A 20,817-nucleotide genomic window follows, 5' to 3' on the forward strand; every position below is an offset into this window, starting at 1 on the left:
AACGTGAACACAGCCTGCAGGGGGCTAGTGCACCACAGCTAGCTGGGAGGGAGTCCAGGAAAAAGTCTGGAACTGCCTAAGAGGCAAGAGACCCTTGTTTTGCGGTGCGCGAGGAGAGGGGATTCAGAGCACCACCTAAAAAGCTCCAGAGACGAGAGCAAGCTGTGGCCATCAGCAAAGACCCCAGAGACAGGCATGAAATGCTGAGGCTGCTGCTGCAGCCACCAAGAAACGGCAGCTTCCTTTTTCTTCAGTACAGTTTTTGGCGCTTGTTATTATTGGTGGACTGGTTTTTTGGTTTAATTGTTTTCTTCTTTCTTTTTTTTTGTATTACTTTTTAATTTTTAATAATAATTTTTTATTTGAATAACTTTATTTTATTTATGTATTTATTTTTTCTTTCTTTTTCTTTTTCTCCCTTTTCTTCTGAGCCGTGTGGCTGACAGGGCCTTGGTGCTCCGGCTGGGTGTCAGGCCTGAGCCTCTGAGATGGGAGAGCCGAGATCAGGACATTGGTCCACCAGAGACCTCCCAGCTCCATGTAATATCAAATGGCAAAAGCTTTCCCAGAGATCTCCATCTCAACACTAAGACCCAGCTTGACTCAACAACCAGCAGGCTATAGTGCTGGACACCTTATGCCAAACAACTAGCAAGACAGGAACACAACCCCAACCATTAGCAGAGAGGCTGCCTAAAATCATAGTAAGTTCACAGACACCCCAAAACACACCACTGGACTCGGTCCTGCCCACCAGAAAGACAAGATCCAGCCTCATCCACCAGAACACAGGCAGCAGTCCCCTCCACCAGGAAGCCTACACAACCCACTGAAACAACCTTAGCCACTGGGGACAGACACCAAAAACAACGGGAACCACGAACGTGCAGCCTGTGAAAAGGAGACCCCAAACACAGTAAGTTAAACAAAACACAAAGACAGAAACACACAGCAGATGAAGGAGCAAGGTAAAACCCATCAGACCAAACAAATGAGGGGGAAATAGGCAGTCTACCTGAAAAAGAATTCAGAGTAATGATAGTCAAGATGATCCAAAATCTTGGAAATAGAATGGAGAAAAAACAAGAAACGTTTAATAAGGACCTAGAAGAACTAAAGAGGAAACAAAAAATGATGAACAACACAATAAATGAAATTAAAAATTCTCTAGAAGGAATTAATGGAAGAATAACTGAGGCAGAAGAACAGATAAGTGACCTGGAAGATAAAATAGTGGAAGTAACTACCACAGAGCAGAATAAAGAAAAAAGAATGAAAAGAGGAATGTGTGCAGAGCCCACGGTGGCACGGTATCTGCGAGCCGAGCTGGACTCGCTTCTCCTGCAGCTGCTCAGGGACCTGGAGGAACTGGAGGCAAAGCGGGCGGCACTGAATGCCCGGGTGGAGGGCTGGCTCTCACTCTCCAAAGCTCGCTGCACCATGGGTGCCAAGTCGGTAAGGCCTCTGCAGTATGCCTCCCACATGGAGCCCCAGGTCCACGTCTGCACCAGCGAGGCCCAGGACGGACTCCAGAGGTTCTGAATGTGAGAGCCGGCACCCAGACTCCAGAGGACGTGGGACCCCACAAGGCAGTTCTGCACAGGGGCAAGGGCCTCACGAGGACCCCAGAGCCAGACTGCTCCCCAGCTCCCCAGGACCCTCTGAACTGGTTTAGAATCCTGGCTCCTCACAGTCTACAGCAAGCTCAAGCCAGCTTCTGGGAGGGTCTGCAGCTGGCTGCAGACATGGCCAGCCTTCAGATCCACATCGACTGGGGTCGATGCCAGCTCCAGGGGCTGCAGGAGAAACTCAAGCAGTGGATCCCGGGGCTCCCTGACCTGCCACCACAGAAGCAAGGCAGTGAGCACAGCTGTTCTTTGATGTGGCTGCATTATCTCAGGCCTTCTTCCTTCACAGATTGCCCCCCACCCCAGCTGTTCCTCCCTCCTTAATACTTCTCTGGTCTGCATGTTTCCAACTTTGTTAGGTGGGGAAGTTTGAAGAGGCAAAGTGAGTAATGTTGAAAGTCACTACTATGAAACCACTTCTAGAGTTGTGTTGTCTCAGGACGTATTCATGTCAGGAAGGCACAAACCTGTTAGGTTAGTTCATATCACTGAACAACTGTAACAACCTGATGCATAAATCAGCTGCGGTTTTTCATTAAAGGATGAAATATTGCACAGCTAGTGGCAGGGAAAGACAAGAGGTAGGTGCTTCAGTTTCACTATATCCTTACAAGTGATTTTGATGGAGGAAAAAACCATACACAGCTAACAGATCAGGACAGAATGATAACTCATCGATAAAACACACACACACACACCTGAGTAGATGGGCAGCACTTGGCAGGTTTTAAGCCAGAAAGTAAAAAGGATCGGACCTAGATTTTCAAGGGAAATCTTTCAAGAGACCATTCAGGTTTATAAAACCTGCCATTATCTTTCCAAGAGTGAGTCTTCTAATTTGTTGAAGGGCCAGGAACTCTGTGGCAATTCATTTTCCTACTGGCTTCTTGATAATTTTAGCAGTTTCTAGGAGCTAATTGTTACATTTGGTGGATGTTAGTTTTCTGTTCATAATACGAGATGTAAATTGTTTTTCCCAGTTTGTCTTTTAACTTTGCTTATGGTGGTTTAAAAATAGAAACCAAACTTTTTATTATAAAATAAAATAAACACATTATATTAAATGGCAAAAAACAACAACAAAAAAGAATGAAAAGAATTGAGGACAGTCTCAGAGACCTCTAGGACAGCATTAAACACACCAACATTCGAATTATAGGGGTACCAGAAGAAGAAGAGAAAGAGAAAGGGACTGAGAAAATATTTGAAGAGATTATAGTTGAAAACTTGCCTAATATGGGAAAGGAAATGGTCAATCAAGTCTAGGAAGCGCAGAGAGTCCCATACAGGATAAATCCAAGGAGAAACAAACCAAGACACATATTAATCAAACTATCAAAAATTAAATACAAAGAAAAAATATTAAAAGCAGCAAGGGAAAAACAACAAATAACACACAAGGGAATCCCCATAAGGTTAACAGCTGATCTTTCAGCAGAAACTCTACAAGCCAAAAGGCAGTGACAGGACATATTTAAAGTGATGAAAGGGAAAAACCTACAACCAAGATTACACTACCCAGTAAGAACCTCATTCAGATTCGACAGAGAAATTAAAACCTTTACAGACAAGAGAAAGCTAAGAAAATTCAGCATCACCAAACCAGCTTTACAACAAATGCTAAAGGAACTTCTCTAGGCAGGAAACACAAGAGAAGGAAAAGACCTACAATAACAATCCCAAAACAATTAGCAAAATGGTAATAGGAACATACATATCGATAACTACCTTGAATGTAAGTGGATTAAATGCTCCAACCAAAAGACATAGACTGGCTGAATGGATACAAAAACAAGACCCGTATGTATGCTGTCTACAAGAGACCCACCTCACACCTCAGGACACATACAAACTGAAAGTGAGGGGATGGAAAAAGATATTCCATGCAAATGGAAATCAAAATAATGCTGGAGTAGCCATTCTTGTATCAGACAAAATGGACTTTAAAACAAAGACTATTACAAGAGATAAAGAAGAACACTACATAATGATCAAGGGATCAATCCAAGAAGAAGATATAACAATTGTAAATATTAATGCACCCAACATAGGAGCACCTCAATACATAAGGCAAATACTAACAGCCATAAAAGGGGAAATCGACAGTAACACAATCATAGTAGGGGACTTTAACACCACACTTTCACCAATGGACAGATCATCCAAAATGAAAATAAATAAGGAAACACAAGCTTTAAATGATACATTAAACAAGATAGACTTAATTGATATTTATAGGACATTCCATCCAAAAACAACAGAATACACTTTCTTCTCAAGTGCTCATTCTTGGAACATTCTCCAGGAACATTCTCAAGTGCTCATTCATGGAACATTCTCCAGGATAGATCATATCCTGGGTCACAAATCAAGCCTTGGTAAATTTAAGAAAATTGAAATCGTATCAAGTATCTCTTCTGACCACAATGCTATGAGACTAGATATTGCTATGAGACTAGATATCAATTACAGGAAAAAATCTGTAAAAAAATACAAACACATGGAGACTAAACAATACACTACTAAATAACCAAGAGATCACTGAAGAAATCAAAGAGGAAATCAAAAAATACCTACAAACAAATGAGAATGAAAACACGATGATCCAAAACTTATGGGATGCAAAAAGAGCAGTTCTAAGGGGAAGTTTATAGCAATACAATCATACCTTAAGAAACAAGAAACATCTCAAATAAACAACCTACCCTTACACCTAAAGCAATTAGAGAAAGAAGAACAAAGAAACCCCTAAGTTAGCAGAAGGAAAGAAATCATAAAGATCAGATCAGAAATAAATGAAAAACAAGTGAAGGAAATGATAGCAAAGATCACTAAAACTAAAAGCTGGCTCTTTGAAAAGATACAAAAAATTGATAAACCATTAGCCAGACTCATCAAGAGAAAAAGGGAGAAGACTCAAATCAATAGAATTAGAAATGAAAAAGGAGAAGTAACAACTGACACTGCAGAAATACAAAGGATCATGAGAGATTACTACAAGCAACAATATGCCAATAAAATGGACAACCAGGAAGGAATGGACAAATCCTTAGAAATGCACAACCTTCCAAGATTGAACCAGGAAGAAATAGAAAATATGAACACACCAATCACAAGCACTGAAATTGAAACTGTGATTAAAAATCCTCCAACAAACAGAAGTCCAGGACCAGATGGCTTCACAGGTGAATTCTATCAAACATCTAGAGAAGAGCTAACACCTATCCTTCTCAAACTCTTCCAAAATAGAGCAGAGGGAGGAACACCCCCAAACTCATTCGATGAGGCCACCATCACCCTGATGCCAAAAGCAGACAAAGATGTCACAAAGAAAGAAAACTACAGGCCAATATCACTGGTGAACATAGATGCAAAAATCCTCAACAAAATACTAGCAAACAGAATCCAACAGTACATTAAAAGGATCATACACCATGATCAAGTGGGGTTTATCCCAGGAATGCAGGGATTCTGCAATATATGCAAATCAATCAATGTGATACGCCATATTAACAAATTGAAGGATAAAAACCATATGATCATCTCAATAGATGCAGAGAAAGCTTTCAACAAAATTCAACACCCATTTATGATAAAAACCTTCCAGAAAGTAGGCATAGAGGGAACTTACCTCAACATTGTAAAGGCCATATATGACAAACCCACAGGCAACATCATACTCAATGCTGAAAAACTGAAGCCATTTCCACTAAGATCAGGAACAAGACAAGGTTGCCCACTCTCACTACTATTATTCAACATAGTGTTGGAGGTTTTAGCCACAGCAATCAGAGAAGAAAAAGAAATAAAACGAATCCAAATCAGAAAAGAAAAAGTAAAGCTGTCACTGTTTGCAGATGACATGATACTATACACAGAGAATCCTAAAGATGTTACCAGACAACTACTACAGCTAATGAATGAATTTGGTAAAGTAGCAGGATACAAAATTAATGCACAGAAATTTCTTGCATTCCTATACACTAATTATGAAAAATCTGAAAGTGAAATTAAGGAAACACTCCCATTTACCACTGCAACAAAAAGAATAAAATACCTAGGAATAAACCTACCTAAGAAGACAAAAGACCTGTATGCAGAAAATTATAAGACACTGATGAAAGAAATTAAAGATGATACAAACAGATGGAGAGATATACCATGTTCTTGGGTTGAAAGAATGAACATTGTGAAAATGACTATACTACCCAAAGCAATCTACAGATTCAATGCAATCCCTATCAAACTACCAATGGCATATTTCACAGAACTAGAATAAAAAATTTCACAATTTGTATGGAAACACAAAAGACCCCAAATAGCCAAAGCAATACTGAGAAAGAAAAACAGAGCTAGAGGAATCATGCTCCCTGACTTCAGATTATACTACAAAGCTAAAGTAATCAAGACAGTATGGTACTTGGCACAAAAACAGAAATATATATCAATGGAAGAGGACAGAACGCCCAGATATAAACCCAAACACATATAGTCACCTTATCTTTGATAAAGGAGGCAAGAATATACAATGGAGAAAAGACAGCCTCTTCAATAAGTGGTGCTGGGAAAGTTGGACAGCTACATGTAAAAGAATGAAATTAGAACACTCCCTAACACCATACACAAAAATAAACTCAAAATGGATTAAAGACCTAAATGTAAGGCCAGACACCATAAAACTCTTAGAGGAAAACATAGGCAGAATACTCTATGATATAAATCACAGCAAGATCCTTTTTGACCAACCTTGTAGAGAAATGGAAATAAAAACAAAAATAAACAAATGGGACCTAATGAAACTTCAAAGCTTTTGCACAGCAAAGGAAACCATAAACAAGACGAAAAGACAGCCTTCAGAATGGGAGAAAATATTTGCAAATGAAGCAACTGACAACGGATAAATCTCCAAAATTTACAAGCAGCTCATGCAGCTCAATATCACAAAAACAAACAACCCAATCCAAAAATGGGCAGAAGACCTAAATAGACATTTCTCCAAAGAAGATATACAGATTGCCAACAAACACATGAAAGAATGCTCAACATCATTAATCATTAGAGAAACGCAAACAAACCTACAGTGAGATATCATTTCACACAAGTCAGAATGGTCAACATCAAAAAATCTACAAATAATAAATGCTGGAGAGGGTGTGGAGAAAAGGGAACCCTCTTCCACTGTTGGTGAGATTGTAAATTGATACAGCCACTATGGAGAACAGTATGGAGCTTCCTTAAAAAACTACAAATAGAACTACCATACGACACAGGAATCCCACTACTGGGCATACACCCTGAGAAAACCATAATTCAAAAAGAGTCATGTACCACAATGCTCATTGCAGCTCTATTTACAATAGCCAGGACATGGAAGCAACCTAAGTGTCCATCGACAGATGAATGGATAAAGAACACGTGGCACATATATACAATGGAATATTACCCAGCCATAAAAAGAAACAAAATAGAGTTATTTGTAGTGAGGTGGAAGGATCTAGAGTCTGTCATACAGAGTGAAGTAAGTCAGAAAGAGAAAAACAAATACCGTACGCTAACACGTATATATGGAATCTTAAAAAAAAAAAAAAAAGGTCATGAAGAACCTAGGAGCAAGATGGGAATAATGACACAGAGCTACTAGAGAATGGACTTGAGGACGCGGGGAATGGGAAGAGTAAGGTGGGAAAAAGTCAGAGAGTGGTATAGATATATATATACTACCAAATATAAAATAGATAGCTAGTGGGAAGCAACCGCATAGCACAGGGAGATCAGCTCTGTGCTTTGTGACCACCTAGAGGTGTGGGATGGGTAGGATTGGAGTGAGGGAGATGCAAGAGGGAAGAGATATGGGGATACATGTATATGTAAAACTGATTCACTTTGCTATAAAGCAGAAACTAACACACCATTATAAAGCAATTATACTCCAATAAAGATGTTAAAAAAAAAAAAGAGGGCTTCCCTGGTGGCGCAGTGGTTGAGAGTCCGCCTACCGATGCAGGGGACACGGGTTCGTGCCCTGGACCGGGAAGATCCCACATGCCACGGAGCGGCTGGGCCCGTGAGCCATGGCCGCTGAGCCTGCGCATCTGGAGCCTGTGCTCCGCAACGGGAGAGGCCACAGCAGTGAGAGGCCCGCGTACCGCAAAAAAAAAAAAAAAAAAAAGGAAAAGAAAAGAAAGTATTAATGGGAACATACATATCAATAACTACCTTAAATGTAAATGGATTAGATGCTCCAGCCAAAAGACATAGACTGGCTGAAGGGATACAAAAACAAGGCCCATATATATGCTCTCTACAAGAGATCCACTTCAGACCTAGGGACACATACAAACTGAAAGTGAGGGGATGGAAAAAGATATTCCATGCAAATGGAAATCAAAATAATGCTGGAGTAGCAATTCTCATATCAGACAAAATGGACTTTAAAACAAAGATTATTACAAGAGACAGAGAAGGACACTACATAATTATCAAGGGATCAATCCAAGAAGAAGATATAACAATTGTAAATAATTATGCCCCCAACAAAGGAGCACTGCAATACATAAGGCAAATGCTAACAGCCATAAAAGGGGAAATCGACAGTAATACAATCATAGTAGGGGACTTTAACACCCCACTTTCACCAATGGGCAGATCCTCCAAAATGAAAATAAATAAGGAAACACAAGCTTTAGGTGATACATTGAACAAGATGGACTTAACTGATATTTATAGGACATTCCATCCCAAAACAACAGGATACACTTTCTTTTTAAGTGCTCATGGAACATTCTTCAGGATATACCATATCCTGGGTCACAAATCAAGCCTTGATAAATTTAAGAAAATTGAAATCGTATCAAGTATCTTTTCCAACTACAACTCTATGAGACTAGATATCAATTACAGGAATAAAACTTTAAAAAATACAAACACGTGGAGGCTAAATAATACATTACTAAATAACCAAGAGCTCACTGAAGAAATCAAAGAGGAAATCAAAAAATACCTAGAAACAAATGACAATGAAAAGACGATGACCCAAAACCTATGGGATGCAACACAAGTAGTTCTACGAGGTAAGTTTATAGCAATACAATCCTTCCTTATGAAACAAGAAACATCTCAAATAAACAACCTAACCTTACACCTAAAGCAATTAGAGAAAGAAGAACAAAAAAACCCCAAAGGTAGCAGAAGGAAAGAAACCATAAAGATCAGATCAGAAATAAATGGAGGGCTTCCCTGGTAGCGCAGTGGTTGAGAGTCCACCTGCCGATGTGGGGGAAGTGGTTTCGTGCCCCGGTCTGGGGGGATTCCACGTGCCGCGGAGCGGCTGGGCCAGTGGGCTATGGCTGCTGAGCCTGCGCTTCCGGAGCCTGTGCTCGACAATGGGAGGGGCCATGGCAGTGAGAGGCCCGCGTACCACACACACACACACACAAAAAAAAAAACCAGAAATAAATGGAAAAGAAATGCAGGAAATGATAGCAAAGATCAATAAAACTAAAAGTTGGTTCTTTGAGAAGATAAACAAAATTGATAGACCATTAGCCAGACTCATCAAGAAAAAAAGGGAGAAGACTCAAATCAATAGAATTAGAAATGAAAAAGGAGAAGTAACAACTGACACTGCAGAAATACAAAGGATCATAAGAGATTATACTATAAGCAACTATATGCCAATAAAATGGACAACCTGGAGGAGATGGACAAATTCTTAAAAAAGCACAACCTTCTGAGACTGAACCAGGAAGAAATAGAAAATATAAACAGACCAATCACAAGCACTGAAATTGAAACTATGATTAAAAATCTTCCAACAAACAAAAGCCCAGGACCAGATGGCTTCACAAGCGACTTCTATCAAACATTTAGAGAAGAGCTAACACCTATCCTTGTCAAACTCTTCCAAAATACAGCAGAGGGGTTAACACTCCCAAATTCATTCTATGAGGCCACCATCACCCTGATACCAAAAGCAGACAAAGATGTCAGAAAAAAAGAGAACTACAGGCCATTATCACTGATGAACATCAATGCAAAATCCTCAAGAAAATACTAGCAAACAGAATCCAACAGCACATTAAAAGGATCATACACCATGATCAAGTGGGGTTTATCCCAGGAATGCAGGGATTCTGCAATATATGCAAATCAATCAGTGTGATACACCATATTAACAAATTGAACGATAAAAACCATATGATCATCTCAATAGATGCAAAAATGTTTTTGACAAAATTCAACACCCATTTATGATAAAATCCCTCCAGAAGTGGGCATAAAGGGAACTTACTTCAACATAATAAAGGCCATATATGACAAACCCACAGCCAACATCATTCTCAATGGTGAAAAACTGAAACCATTTCCACTAAGATCAGGAACAAGACAAGGTTACCCACTCTCACCACTATTATTCAACACAGTTTTGGAAGTTTTATCCACAGCATTTACAGATGAAAAAGAAATAAAATGAATCCAAACCAGAAGAAGAGGTAAACTGTCACTGTTTGCAGATGACATGATACTATACATAAACATGCCACCAGAAAACTACTAGAGCTAATGAATGAATTTGGTAAAGTAGTAGCAGGATACAAAATTAATGCACAGAAATCTCTTGCATTCCTATACACTAATGAAAAATCTGAAAGAGAAATTAAGGAAACACTCCCATTTACCATTGCAACAAAAAGAATAAATTACCTAGGAATAAACCTACCTAAGGAGACAAAAACCTGTATGCAGAAAATTATAAGACACTGATGAAAGAAATTAAAGATGATACAAACAGATGGAGAGATATACCATGTTCTTGGGTTGAAAGAATGAACATTGTGAAAACGACTATACTACCCAAAGCAAACTACAGATTCAATGCAATCCCTGTCAAACTACCAATGGCATTTTTCACAGAACTGGAACAAAAAATTTCACAATTTGTATGGAAACACAAAAGACCCTGAATAGCCAAAGCAATCTTGAGAAAGAAAAACGGAGCTGGAGGAATCATGCTCCCTGACTTCAGATTATATTACAAAGCTACAGTAATCAAGACAGTATGGTACTGGCACAAAAACAGAAATATATATAAATGGAAGAGGATAGAAAGCCCAGATATAAACCCACACACATATGGTCACCTTACCTTTGATAAAGGGGGCAAGAATATACAATGGAGAAAAGACAGCCTCTTCGATAAGTGGTGCTGGGAAAGCTGGACAGCTACATGTAAAAGAATGAAGTTAGAACACTCCCTAACACCATACACAAAAATAAACTCAAAATGGATTAATGACCTAAATGTAAGGCCAGACACCATAAAACTCTTAGAGGAAAACATAGAAAGAACACTCTATGATATAAATCACAGCAAGATCCTTTTTGACCCACCTCCTAGAGAAATGGAAATAAAAATAAACAAATGGGACCTAATGACACTTAAAAGCTTTTGCACAGCAAAGGAAACCATAAGCAAGACGAAAGGACAACCCTCAGAATGGGAGAAAATATTTGCAAACGAAGCAACTGACAAAGGATAAGGCTCCAAAATTTATAAGCAGCTCATGCAGCTGAATATCAAAAAAAAAAACAACCCAATCCAAAAATGGGTAGAAGACCTAAATAGACATTTCTCCAAAGAAGATATACAGATTGCCAACAAACACATGAAAGAATGCTCAACATCATTAATCATTAGAGAAATGCAAACAAACCTACAATGAGATATCATTTCACACCAGTCAGAATGGCCATCATCAAAAAAATCTACAAATAATAAATGCTGGAGAGGGTGTGGAGAAAACGGAACACTCTTGCACTGCTGGTGGGCATGTAAATTGATACAGCCACTATGGAGAACAGTATGGAGCTTCCTTAGAAAACTAAAAATAGAACTACCATACGACCCAGCATTCCCACTACTGGGCATATACACTGAGAAAACCGTAATTCAAAAAGAGTCATGTACCAAAATGTTCATTGCAGCTCTATTTACAATAGCCCGGAGATGGAAACAACCTAAGTGTCCATCGACAGATGAATGGATAAAGAAGATGTGGCACATATATACAATGGAATGTTACTCGACCATAAAAAGAAATGAAATTGAGTTATTTGTAGTGAGGTGGATAGACCTAGAGTCTGTCATACAGAGTGAAGTAAGTCAGAAGGAGAAACACAAATACCATATGCTAATACATATATATGGAATCTAAGAAAAAAAATGTCATGAAGAACCTAGGGGTAAGACAGGAATAAAGACACAGACCTACTAGACGATGGACTTGAGGATACGGGGAGGGGGAAGGGTAAGCTGTGACAAAGTGAGAGAGTGGCATGGACATATATACACTACCAAACGTAAAATAGATAGCTAGTGGGAAGCAGCCGCATAGCACAGGGAGATCAGCTCGGTGCTTTGTGTCCACCTAGAGGGGTGGGATAGGGAGGGTGGGAGGGAGACGCAAGAGGGAGGAGACATGGGGATACGTGTATATGTGTAGCTGATTCACTTTGTTATACAGCAGAAACTAACACGCCATTGTAAAGCAATTATACTCCAACAAAGATGTTTAAAAATATATCCAATTAAAAAGTCCCTCTTGTGTAGGAGCTTTGTTCACATCAGAACTGTGACAATCTGGCCAGTGGTGGGACAAAAGTGGCCTACAGGAGTGGGGGCTCTTTCTTGTTTCCCATATCTGACTTCACTTTTAGTTAAAATTTTCTGCCTTCATACCTCCCTTCCATGTTCCTTTTACTTTTCCCTACTTTGACAGGGAAAAAAAAAAATTCTGATCCTGTTCATTTTTGAGAAGAGTTTAGTTGACTGACCTGCAGGGTCACCTCCTAGCGTGTCATATGCATCCATAGCGGAGTGGCACTAGCCCTGAATGTGTGTGTATTCATGGCTCTGCCTGAAAAGGTTCCTGAATAAGTGCTTGCTGTGGGCCTACTATGTGCCTATCCACCGGATTGAACATTAGTCTCATAACATAAACTCTAAAAAGTGTGGAGGTTATTCCCAGAGGTCATCAGTTTAACCCCCTTGCCCCACAGCAGCCCTGCTGGATGCCCATTCAGTCCTGCCTGCCCTCTTCCTGGGATGGAAAGTTAAGTTCTGTTTGAGTAAAATAGTCCATCTATGGTTTCCTCCTCTTGAAAATAGTTTCGTAGTTTGAGTCAGAATCTGAGTCATCAAATATTTTACTCAGTGAGCCTGGGTTGGCTCTGTGGGACTGTTCAAGAAAAAGCTATTGTCATCCACAAAGTTTGAAACAACTCTCATGCAGCCCTGTGGTCACCTCTTTCCCATTCACCCTTTGGTTCTTCTTATCTTGAAACCAACCTCTGTCTCCTTTGAATATTCCTCATGTGACATAATTTCCTAACCTTCTCACCTTAGTTATCCTCCTGGATATGCTCCAGTTTGGCAATATCATTATGAAAGTTGGCAATCTCCTTTATGGCAGTCTCCTTTAAGAGGCAGTACAGAGTAGTGGTTAGGACCAAGAACCCTGGTGCCAGGCTGCTTGGGTTTGAATCCTGACTCTGCCACTTGCAAGCTGCATGACCCCGGGCAAGCTACTCAACTTCTCTGTGGCTCAGATTCCTTAGCTATAAAATAAGAATATAATAGTGTCTACTCATAGGTCATAGTGAGGATGGAATAAGTTAATGTGTGTCAGCCACTTATAAAACACCTTTGCACATAGTAAGTGCTATACAGGTGGTGGTGTTATTATCTGAAAAAGAAAAGAACAGCAGAGAGGGTGACTGAAACATCCTTCACTGAGTCTCCCCTTTTCCATAAGCAGCAGGAAGGCCAGAGAAGCAGGCCTCCATCCTTCCCTCCCTCCCTCCCAAGTACAACCCTCTGCAGAAGAGCAGCTGCAGATACCACCCAGAGCTTGCTCCTTTCATTTCCACAATAGACTGTAGGGACAGACTCACCAGAGGCTACGCAGAGGTCCGATGCTCAGCTGGGAGCACCCAGACCCTGCAACTTGCTCCAAAGCAAATGATGCCAGCCAATCTGAGAGAAGATGCTCAGTGGCCATAGGCCATTGGAGCAGTGGTTGGGGTAGGCAAGTCACCACAGAACACAATGGATACAGTGTTGGAGCTCCATCCACCCTCATCTTGCCCTCCTCTGCACCTGTGGGTGACCCAGGGGGTGCCAGTTCTCTCACTGAAAAGTTGACAGTGGTGGCTCTCACCACGTGTGAGAGATCAGATGGGTCACTTACTAGACAAGTCCTTCCTGCACGTGGAGGCATCAGGCCCTGTCCCTGCCCTCATTTACAAAATTAAACATTTACTTTCATATGACCCCCAGTGGGTACAAGGATTTGTTCTTGGGTGATGAAAATATTCTGTCATTAGACAGTGGTGATGGTTACACAACTCTGTAAATACACTAAAAACCACTGAATCATACATTTAAAGGGATAAATTTTATGGCACGTGAATTCTATCTTAATAGAGTTGCTATTTTAAATAACAAAACCAGGTGGCCAGCCCACAGGCCACCGTTTGCCGACCTCTGGAAGAGCCCAACTAGCGCTCCCATTTTACGGTTGAGCAAAATGAGACCAAAGAGGAAGAAAACTAACACTTGCTGAACAGCAAGTATGTGCTGTGTTATGGGCATTTTCATGTAAATTATCATACGCAACATCTGGTTGTTTGGAACAAAAGCAATTCAATGAAAAACACATGTAAAACAAGTAGTAAGATGCCCTGGGCACAGTAGATGTTCAAATTGTCCCTTAACAGAAAAGGACAAAGAAAAGCAACAGCTGACCCAACAGTGGGTCTCTTGGCCATTATGCCATCTGTATAAAGGATGGACTTAAATATTTAACAGTGTGACTCCTTTGAAAAAAAGAAAAAAAAAAGTTGGCACAGTCCACTAAGACATACAGAACTGGCTGTGTTTGGAGACATCCAAAGGAACTGGTTATGGCTGGAGAAGCTCAGAACATTCCAGCTACGGATGCAGCCAGGCTCTTAGTACTTTACCTAGAGAGCCCTCTGCACTGTCTGAAGAGACATCCACACTATTGCTCTAGGTAAGATAGTTCCACATGACAAAAAGACGTAGCCCTTGGACTCATCAAAGATGGGACAAATCCTTTCCCCTAAGACGATGCTCAGCGCTCCAGCCTACCAACGTTTCATCAGCTGAGGTTAGCAAAGGTTCACTATTGATGAAAAACATCCCTACCTTCAGTACTTGCTGAGAACCTGGAAAAGGGAGACCCAGATGGTAAACCCAGGTGTTTCCAAGGCAAGCTAGTCACACAACTCAGCCCGCAGGGGTGATTTCAGGACGTGCAATTCTGTACTATGGGGGTGGGGAGAGGAGGTGCTAAAAAGGAACCTCAAGACCTGCTTCACAGCTCAGGCACCAGTACTTAGGAAACAAGCTGCAGTTCCCCAGGTTTTAGAAAATGCAACAATAAAGAGCTATAAAAATGCTGACGAGGGAGACCCACTGTCTTTGCCAGAAAACCACAGAACTTTCTCTTTGCACTTCCAACTTCTGAACAAAGCATCATCAAGAAGAAAATACAGCTCCCCAGATCCCTATGGCAAAAAAAAAAAAAAAAAAAAAAGACCTCGGGAAATGAAAAAGCATATATACATGTGTGTTGGTGTGGGGAAGAGTGATTAGAATGAGGAAAACTGTGTTTCCATACAAATTGTGAAATTTTTTGTTCTAGTTCTGTGAAAAATGCCAGTGGTAGTTTGACAGGGATTGCATTGAATCTGTAGATTGCTTTGGGTAGTAGAGTCATTTTCACAATGTTCATTCTTCCAACCCAAGAACATGGCATATCTCTCCATCTATTTGTATCATCTTTAATTTCTTTCATCAGTGTCTTATAATTTTCTGCATACAGGTCTTTTGTCTCCTTAGGTAGGTTTATTCCTAGATATTTTATTCTTTTTGTTGCAGTGGTAAATGGGAGTGTTTTCTTGATTTCACTTTCAGATTTTTCATCATTAGTGTATAGAAATGCCAGAGATTTCTGTGCATTAATTTTGTATCCTGCTACTTTACCAAATTCATTGATTAGCTCTAGTAGTTTTCTAGTAGCATCTTTAGGATTCTCTATGTATAGTATCATGTCATCTGCAAACAGTGACAGCTTTACTTCTTCTTTTCCGATTTGGATTCCTTTTATTTCCTTTTCTTCTCTGATTGCTGTGGCTAAAAATTCCAAAACTATGTTGAATAAGATTGGTGAGAGTGGGCAACCTTGTCTTGTTCCTGATCTTAGTGGAAATGGTTTCAGTTTTTCACCATTGAGAACGATGTTGGCTGTGGATCTGTCATATATGGCCTTTATTATGTTGAGGAAAGTTCCCTCTATGCCTACTTTCTGCAGGGTTTTTATCATAAATGGGTGTTGAATTTTGTCAAGAGCTTTCTCTGCATCTATTGAGATGATCAGACCCCGAATAGCCAAAGCAATCTTGAGAATGAAAAACAGAGCTGGAGGAATCATGCTCCCTGACTTTAGACTATACTACAAAGCTACAGTAATCAAGACAGTATGGTACTGGCACAAAAACAGAAATATAGATCAATGGAACAGGATAGAAAGCCCAGAGATAAACCCACGCACATATGGTCACCTTATCTTTGACAAAGGAGGCAGGAATGTACAGTGGAGAAAGGACAGCCTCTTCAATAAGTGGTGCTGGGAACACTGGACAGTTACATGTAAAAGTATGAGATTAGATCACTCCCTAACACCATATACAAAAATAAGCTCAAAATGGATTAATGACCTAAATGTAAGGCCAGAAACTATCAAACTCTTAGAGGAAAACATAGGCAGAACACTCTATGACATAAATCACAGCAAGATCCTTTTTGACCCACCTCCTAGAGAAATGGAAATAAAAACAAAAATAAACAAATGGGACCTAATGAAACTTCAAAGCTTTTGCACAGCAAAGGAAACCATAAACAAGACCAAAAGACAACCCTCAGAATGGGAGAAAATATTTGCAAATGAAGCAACTGACAAAGGATTAATCTCCAAAATTTATAAGCAGCTCATGCAGCTCAATATCAAAAAAAACAAACAACCCAATCCAAAAATGGGCAGAAGACCTAAATAGACATTTCTCCAAAGAAGATATACAGACTGCCAACAAACACATGAAAGAATGCTCAATATCATTAATCATTAGAGAAATGCAAATCAAAACTACTATGAGATATCATTTCACACCAGTCAGAATGGCCATCATCAAGAAATCTAGAAACAATAAATGCTGGAGAGGGTGTGGAGAAAAGGGAACACTCTTGCACTGCTGGTGGGAATGTGAATTGGTACAGCCACTATGGAGAACAGTATGGAGGTTCCTTAAAATGCTACAAATAGAACTACCACATGACCCAGCAATCCCACTACTGGGCATATACCCTGAGAAAACCATAATTCAAAAAGAGTCATGTACCAAAATGTTCATTGCAGCTCTATTTACAATAGCCCGGAGATGGAAACAACCTAAGTGTCCATCATCGGATGAATGGATAAAGAAGATGTGGCACATATATACAATGGAATATTACTCAGCCATAAAAAGAAATGAAATTGAGCTATTTGTAATGAGGTGGATAGACCCAGAGTCTGTCATACAGAGTGAAGTAAGTCAGAAAGAGAAAGACAAATACCGTATGTTAACACATATATATGGAAAGAAAAAAAAATGTCATGAAGAACCTAGGGGTAAGACAGGAAAAAAGACACAGACCTACTAGAGAATGGACTTGAGGATATGGGGAGAAGGAAGGGTAAGCTGTGACAAAGCGAGAGAGAGGCATGGACATATATACACTACCAAACGTAAGGTAGATAGCTAGTGGGAAGCAGCCGCATAGCACAGGGAGATCAGCTCGGTGCTTTGTGACCGCCTGGAGGAGTGGGATAGGGAGGGTGGGAGGGAGGGAGACGCAAGAGGGAAGAGATATGGAAACATGTATATGTATAAATGATTCACTTTGTTATAAAGCAGAAACTAACACACCACTGTAAAGCAATTATACTCCAATAAAGATGTTTAAAAAAAAAAAAAGAATGAGGAAAAATGGGGAAAGCGTGGGTGCCAAACAGAGCTATATCAAGAAAGGCTGTTCCTGGAACATGGGGCTCAAAGTGGGAAACATAGTACATTTTTTCATGTAGCAGTAACATTATGAATGGTGTTTTATATTGTACAATATTATTAGAACTACAATCCATCTACACAAAAAAATTAAAATGGATTGGGAATGTATTTGGTAACAACCGCTAATGACCACATTATTGCTCAACACTAGAAGGCAATTTGGGAGTATGTATCAAATGCCTTAAAAAGTGCATGTCCTTTTGACCCCGTATTCAACTTCCATAAATTTAATCCCCAAATTTCCAGAATTCATGGTACATTCATACAATGGAATATAATGCAGCCATTTAAAAAAAATGAGGTAGAGTTATGTGTAATTAACCTGGAAATAAGTTCACAATATAATTAGTATAAGAAAGCATTAGATAACGATATATGACATTTTATCATTTTTGTCCTAAATAATGATAAGTACACAAAGAAAAAAAAAAACTAGTGGGTTATAGACTTAATTGTTACTACTTCAAGAGATGAAATCACTGACTTTACCTTTCTACCTACGTACATCTGTATTGTTGGAATTTTTTTTACAAAGTGTACATAGCTTTTCTATTTAGAAAAAAATGAAAATATTTCTCTTTTGATTATTTGATTAAGTCTCTAATATACATATATACACACACTATGTAAAATAAGCACCTACAACACGTCACTCTACTAGCTGCAAAGTATGGCTATGCCGTAATTTGTTTAAGTGCTTCTCTACTGTGGATACTTAAATTGCTTCCAAATTTTTGCAACTATAAGCAGATCTTAGATGGAAATCCTTGTGGCTAAATATCTGCACGTATCTTTAATTATTTCTTTAGAATATATTCCTAGAAGTGAAATTTCAGGCTCAAGATGTGGGCACAATTAAGGACTTTTGACCCATATTGCAAAATTATCTCATAAGATGTCAGTGCCAATTTACCTTTTCAAGTACAGTGTGGAGGTAGCCTTTTCCCTTCACCCAGGCCTGAATATTACTATCTCTTTTCCAAGTGTGAACAATTTGGTAAGCATAATGACACATCGTTATTTTTATTTGTATTTCTTTAATTACTAAGGAAAATATCATTCATAGCCACTTATTGTCCATTTGTTATTATTGTGTGACCTGCTTATTGATATCTCTTGCCCACTTTTCTACTAGGATCTTTTTCTTCCTGGTTTGTAAGAGTTTTTTGTCTAATATTAGCCTTTTGTCATTAAGGCTAAAATACGTCATTTGCCTTTTTGCTTTGTTTAAGGCAATTTTTATGTTCAGAAATTTTTAAGTTGTATATATTTTCTCAACAATAAAATCACTCAGAATTCCAAATTACTGAACTGTAAGTGGGCATTTGAAATATACCCCGTTGTACATACAGGGTCTTGTACACTAACTAGCTACTTCAGTATGTTCTCATATCTTTCCTGCATGTAAGCTCCTTGAAGGCACAGACCGTGACATTTCTTGACTCCACCATAGCCAACCAGCTCACAACCCAGAACGTAGCAGAGCTCCAAAATGTCTGAGATGAAAAAATATTGTGTCTGGGACCTGCTTTGAAGCAATCCAGTGTGGGGTGGGAGATGAAAATAGGGTAAAGATGAAACAGAATCAGCCACATGTTAATCATTGTTGAATCTGGGTGACAGGTAGGTACATGGAGTTCATTATACTATTATTTCTACTTTTTTGTATGTTTGAAATTTTCCATAAGCAAAAGGAGTTTTTTTTTTTTTATGTCTGCTTGATTGATTGGTCAACAGCATCAGAGAGGGGACTTCTGGAATAACAATGGTAATGAAAATGAATTACATATGCATCAAGGACACTTCTGTAGCATAAAAAAGTCAAGAGCACAGGCCTTGAAATTAGGCACAAATCCTTAGTGACCTTGAACATGTTATTCAACCCCTCTGAAACTCAGTTTTCCAGTATAAATAAGGGTATCAATGACTACCTCAAAAGGTCCTAGTAAAGATTAATGGGTGTAAAACTCAGTGCCTGGTATCAAAGAGCACTCAAAAAAGAGTTGCCATCATTATTATTCAGTGCTGCATAAGCTTGACAAGCTCTAGCCAACATCCTGGTGGTGGTGATCCCATACCCTTCACTGCTGAAATCGCTACTACGGCTCTGACTTCAGTTCAGCATATTGGGCAGCAGAAAACAGCTTGGCAGAGGACTCGGTAGACCAGATGTCAGGAGTTACATTCCTGATACCCAGGGGGGAAAACAGATAGGACCACATCAAAGGACAAAACCAGTAGCTTCCAACCTTACTCAACAGGTCAGCAAAAAGCCTTAACTCCACATTCCAGTGACACAACCAAGAACAGGAGTGATGAAGCCCTTACAACAGCAGGTCATTCCCAACTTGGACCGAACCCTGGCATCACCTGGGAGCTTGAAATAATAACCATGTCTGGGTGCCTCTCCCAGAATTTGATTTAATGGTCTGAGATGTGGACTAGATATCAAGGTTTTTAAAAACCTAATGTTGTAATGTTTACCACTCTGCTGTGTGAGTTGGGCTGGGGGGTATCGAGGGAAGAGGTCAAGGGGAAACAAATTAGAGAACAGAGACCACTGCATCCCACATGAACCCCATTAAAGGCAACCCAGTCATGTGGTCCCAAGCTGTTGTCCCATGCCAGACAAACCCAGTCCCATTAGGGTCCTCTCACTCCCTCCGTAAACTTCAAGAGCAGGTTACTGAGTAATAATTCACAGGGCTAAAATATGTTATTAACACCAGGATGTATGCATGTCAATATTCTAAACAATATTAAAACAATGTATCTGCTCTCTGGGTTTTGGTCTTAAAAAAGAAACAAAAACAAAGAAGTCCAGCTAAGAGCCAGTGGAGGCTGGAGGAGGGAGAAAAGCATTTTTTTTCTCCTAGCCTTTTGGCAGCCTGTCAGTACAACTGAAGCACACTCAAAGAGGCAGACTCATTTTGTGAAGTTATTGCAGTGTCTTTGATCAAGGGAAAAGGCACATCCATTTCAATCCCTGTAACGGGGA

General features: G+C 39.7%; 1 protein-coding gene and 1 pseudogene across 3 annotated transcripts in view; one reads left to right on the plus strand and one right to left on the minus strand.

The window, feature by feature from the left end:
- The window catches only part of SMOC1 (SPARC related modular calcium binding 1), a 156,547-nt gene that overhangs the window by 65,203 nt on the left and 70,527 nt on the right, over positions 1–20,817 (minus strand). The window lies entirely within an intron of this gene.
- Positions 1,285–2,089, plus strand: LOC132521865 (coiled-coil domain-containing protein 115-like; annotated as a pseudogene).

The sequence above is a fragment of the Lagenorhynchus albirostris genome, chromosome 1, assembly GCF_949774975.1.
Source record: "Lagenorhynchus albirostris chromosome 1, mLagAlb1.1, whole genome shotgun sequence".
NCBI classification, from domain to species: domain Eukaryota; kingdom Metazoa; phylum Chordata; class Mammalia; order Artiodactyla; family Delphinidae; genus Lagenorhynchus; species Lagenorhynchus albirostris.